Source organism: Arachis duranensis, chromosome 5 (genome assembly GCF_000817695.3).
Source record: "Arachis duranensis cultivar V14167 chromosome 5, aradu.V14167.gnm2.J7QH, whole genome shotgun sequence".
NCBI lineage: Eukaryota > Viridiplantae > Streptophyta > Magnoliopsida > Fabales > Fabaceae > Arachis > Arachis duranensis.
The window spans coordinates 67,546,359-67,551,835 of NC_029776.3; the positions used below are offsets into that span (position 1 = coordinate 67,546,359).

Consider the following 5,477-nt stretch of genomic DNA (forward strand, 5'->3'; position numbering starts at 1 on the left):
GGAGAAGATCGGGCAGAAGCCTCCCCGGCCTCGATATTTCGAGCAGCCACAGACTTCTTCGTCCGATGAAGGAACTTCATGGAATCCGCCTGAGAAGCCATCTCTGCAAGAAATAAAGAAAAGGATTACCACAACAGAAATTCCACCAAAACAAGCAAAGCCAAAATACTAAAAAAAGATGAATCTCGGAGAGGTTGGGAACTACCTAACTCGGAACGGAGAAGGCTTGGATCTCCCAACATTTTCTTCGTGTCCAAGTGAGGTGCCCGACCCCATAAACTGCTCACCACACCCACAAAAGCCTGCTCCACCTCATCTAGACTCTCAAACGTATACTTAACAGACACTACATTCTCCTGCCAACAAAGAGGAAAAGAAGGCTCCCCACTCTCATCTAGAAAGAAAGGTCGGACGTCTCCAGTAGCCCGGACCTTGAAATAAAAGTTCTTAAAATCGTGAAAGGACTCATCATACAGGGTACAAAACTTTCTTCCCTGGTTAGCCCTAAAAGAGACCCAAGATACCTTCCCTCCACCTGACCCCGGCTTCGTCAACACAAACAAGTAGGAAAAAAGAGAAATAGAGGGAGCAACGCCCAACAACTGACACAAAAGTTGAAACAGCTTTAAAAATGCCCAAGAATTTGGATGGAGCTGCGTAGGGGCAAGGTTACAAGACCATAACACCTCGGACTCCAGGTCGGTAAAAGGAAGTCGGACACTCAGCTTAGAGAAAAAACAATCATAAGCGTAAAAGAAGAGCTTTTCGGAACTATCTAAGGGTGGGAAGCAAACTCTCTCCTCGGAATCCGGGGCTACTAGTTCATAATCCCTCTCAGACTCTCTATCTTCACATATGCTACATTGCCTACGAAACCGAGCTAAATACTCAGAATCTACCACAGAAGGGACTCTTAGAGGAACAGGATCTACCCAACCAAGACCACTTGGAATCTTGGTCGACATCGCTTGAAGAACCTTTCGAGACATAAAATTCATGCCTACAAAGCAAGAAACAAAGATCTTTTAGAAGAAAATACAGCAACCCGGAGCAAAATACCAGAGAACAAAAAAGAGTCCCCCCCCATGTACAAACAACTGGCGGCGCCTCTTTTCGGGGCAACCCAGGCATGGCGAAAAACTCAGAAAACAGGAAAGGAACAGAATAAACGAAGAAAAGGATGAAAGGGGCAAATAAATAATGCCTTCACAAAGCCCGAACGGAAATCGAGGAGAAACGGTAAAATGCAATAAATGCAGGAACGACCATTTTTGAATTTTGAAAAACTACTATGCCCGAGCTCGACCTCCCAAAAAGGACGAACTCGGGCAGGGGCACTGTTCATACCTTGACCGGGCTCCTCCAACTCGGTGAAATCCATGAAAGGTCCGACCTCGTCCCAAGGCCCACGCCTGAGGTCGGACCTCGGACAATAAAGCTAAGAAGGCCCATCAAAAGGAACGCAGCCCAAAATCTAAAGGCCGAAAAGGCCTAGGAAAGGCGGTTCCACAAAGATAGAGATAAAACTCCCAAAAGATAAGATAAGATAAGAATATCTTATCCAGGGAAGATCACGGCCAACTACTATAAATACACTGGAGCACCCAGGTATGACACACATTCCACATTCTACACATATCTGCTTGAACCCATGCTAACTTAAGCATCGGAGTGTCATTGCAGGTACAACCACCAACCACTCCACATATCAAGTTCGGGTCCCTGACCCCCACCTCGGGCCTCTCCAAGACGACCGAGCTACACGTTTCAGGTAACCCTCGGAACAGGAGGGTTCATTATTTTGAAGGAAGAGTTCATGATAGAGAAGTGGTTCTTCTTGGAGGAAATGTGGAGATGGTAAGTATTGAACTGGTTCTTGGGAGTAATTTTGTTGGAATTGTAGTGGTTCTATGTGTGGTTCATATGGCTCATATGGTTGTTGGTATGGTGGATAAGGATTAGGGTCATATAGAGGTGTTTGGTAAAAAAGGGATTGTGAGTTTGGTTGAGGGTCATGTTGAGGATAGGGTTCATAGGCATATGATGGTGGTTGTTGATTATGACAAAGAAATTCACCAAAGCCATTGAATTGACATGCATTAGGATGGGAATTATACCTATAAGGAATCGGAGGTTGTTGCCAAGAGGAGTGATCGATTCCTTGAGGCTCCTCCCATCTTTGATTGTTCCACCCTTGATGCATGTTGTCATTGTAATCTCCATTTTCTACAACATAATCGTAACCAAACTCATAGCCAAAACGATGAGAATTTATAATGAAAATAGAAAATGAAAACAAAAACTAACAAGAAGCAAGGAAAACCAAGTCCTAAAACTAGCAAAACAAACAAGAATTCAAGATATATACAATAACCAATAACAAGGCACACAATTGCAATTCCCTGGCAACGGCATCATTTTGATGAACAGAAATTGTCTATCTGTAAAGAATTTCTCAAATGAAATCTCGTTGCAAGTATAGTTCTAAACTAACAAACAATTTCTTCAATAAAAAATTTGGTTGTCACAAGTAACAAACCCCAATAAAAAATAACTAAAGTATTCAAACCTCGGGTCGTTCTCCCTAGGAATTGCAATAAAGTGTTCTTGTTTTTGGCTATGAAGTATATTTTTGGGGTTTGAAGATAAGGAACAAGAAATGTAAATGGCAAAAGGAATAAACTAGCAACTATAAAAGCTCTTGGCAAGGTATGAAAACTAGAAATCTTATCCTCATTATCATCATTAATTGTGAAAACAATTGTTCATTGCTCCAATTACTTAACCTCTAACTATGAAGGCAAGTCAAGTGGAGATAATCAATTTGGATCCACACGTCCTAGTCTAATCCGAAGGAAAGACTAGCTTTAGTGACATGCAAATCAATTAGCAACTTCCAATCATGAATCAACAAATGAGTTTGATAACTCAAGAGCCACTAATTACTCAACTCAATCCAAGAGGAGAAAAATCTACTCTAACATCCTTCCAAGCATTTAATCAAAAACTTGGGAGGCATAAAAGGAAAGCAAGATAAAATTGCAAGAAAAGTAAATCTACAACTACCAATTACAAAGAGATAACAATAATAACGCAATTAAACAATAAAAGAAATCAAACATAAATTGCATTAAAGGAAAATAGAAGAAGCAAGAGTACATTAACAACAAAGTAACTAGAACAAGAAATTAATAAAAGGAACTAGAAGAGTAAATTTGTGGCAACAAGAAATTGAAAAGAAAAGTAGATGAGAACAAGAATTAAAACCTAGATCTAAGAAATTCTAATATATCTCTAACCTAATTCTAGAGAGAAGAGAGAGCTTCTCTCTCTAGAAACTAACTAAAGCATCAACTAAACTAAACTATGTGCTAAATATGTTGATCCCAATTTGAATTCTACATGTAATAGGCTTAGAAATGAGTTGGATCTGGGCTTGGGAAGCCTAGAAATCGCCCCCAGCAGATTCCCTTTAAGTGGGTCACGTGCGAGCAGCGACGCGTACGCATGGGCCACACGCACGCGTCAATGGCATTTTCTATCTAAGCGTACACGTCATGTCATGCATATGCATCGTCGTGCGACTTCATTTTCCACGCTTGCACATCTGCTGCGCGTGCGCGTCGATCTTAGCACCCCAAATCCTTGTTTCTTCATGGATTCTCCACTATGCATGCTTTTCTCTTCACTTCTTCCATTCAATACTTGCCTCATGAACCTGAGATCACTCAACAAACACATCAAGGCATCGAATGGAATTAAGGTGATTCAAAATCACCAATTTAAGGGCCTAAAAAGCATGTTTTCACACTTAAGCACAAATAAAGGAGAATAATAAATACCATGCTATTTCATTTGATAAATGTAAGAAAAGGTGATAAAATCCCCTAAAATCAACACAAGCTAAACCCTAAAAATGGGGTTTATCAGCTTTCTTGACCAAGTTCTTTCCACCTCAAAAGATGAGCAAGCTCAGGGTGGAAGTTCAAATCTTTAGACAAAAAGAGGGTGAATCCCTCTATGAAGCTTGGGAAAGATACAAGCAACTGATCAGGAGATGTCCTCATGACATGCTCTCAGAATGGACTATCCTAGGTATCTTCTATGATGATCTATCTGAGATGTCCAAGATGTCCTTGGATCATTCAACTGGTGGATCACTCCACTTGAAGAAAATGCCTGAAGAGGCACAGGAACTCGTTGAAATGGTTACAAACAACCAATTCATGTACACTTCTGAAAGAAACCTTGTGAACAATAGAGTAGCTCAGAAGAAAGGAGTTCTAGAGATTGACACTTTGAATGCCATATTGACTTAGAACAAAATCTTGACTCAACAAGTCAATATGATCTCAACATTTGATTGGAATGCAAGGTTGCAGCTAGTAGCACTCTGATGTGTAACACCTAGTGTTTCAACCTTCTCTTCCAGTGCAGAGCTACATAGAGCCCCCATACACCAACTCTAAGTTTGGTATTGGGCAGCCATTATCAAGCACTGAAATCAAAGGTACTAAGAAGAAGGTACCTAAAGGCTGGAGGGATAAGAAGATCCCCACTAAAGGCCTCTCACATGGGATGAGAGTTGTCTTCACTGACAACCCAATCATTCCACATACTGTGAACAAGATCCTGTCTCTAGAGCATGTAGAGCTCATCCATGAGAGCACAGGTAGAAATTTCACTATAAGGGGCAAAATTCTGAGCTCCTATCCATCTCCGTAAGGAGCTAACCGTCAAGCTAGTGATGTTAAAGAAGTGCTTGTTGGGAGGCAACCCATCAATAATTAGAGTTTCCTTATTTTTCATTAAGTTTATCTAAGTTATATCATTTTCATTTCCATGTTTTCCCCTTAAGTTGTGATCATGTAAAATAGTTGGAACAGAAACAAAAACAGTCAAAACTAGAAACAAAACACCCTGGAGTAGGTATCTTGCTGGCGTTGAATACCAAACAAGAAGGCCAGAGTAGGCGTTCAATGCCTATGAGGAGCAGCATTGTTGGCGTGAACGCCAGCCAGGGATCATGAAGCTAGCGTTGAACGTTAGCCAGGTAGTAGAGTCCTGACATTGAACGCCAGAAATGAGCATCCCAATGGGCGTTCAATGCCCTATGAGGAGCACATAGCTGGCGTTGAACGCCAGCCAGGAGCAGGTGCTGGGCGTTCAACGCCCACAAGAGGCAGAGAATTCAAATTCCCTAGCCTCCCAAGACCAGTGGGTCCCACAGATTCCTCACCTACACCACTTCATTTTTCTCTTACTTTCACTCTTCCCCATAAACCCTCAACCAATCAGATCCATATCTCTTCCTAAAACCATCATACTCTCACCAACCCCCACCCACTTCAAATTCAAAACGTTCCCTCCCATTTACCTTTTCCATAACCGAACCCTACCCCATGCCACCCCTATAAATAACCCCTTCTTTTACCCTTCGTCACACACTTCATACACTAAAACCCTACTTGGCCGAA

General features: G+C 41.6%; 1 non-coding gene across 1 annotated transcript; it reads right to left on the minus strand.

The window, feature by feature from the left end:
* Positions 1-3,968: 3,968 nt before the first annotated feature.
* On the minus strand, positions 3,969-4,072 carry LOC127748212 (small nucleolar RNA R71). Its single transcript, XR_008010154.1, has one exon. It is a non-coding gene; the product is annotated as a small nucleolar RNA R71 (small nucleolar RNA).
* Between the last annotated feature and the right edge of the window lie 1,405 nt (positions 4,073-5,477).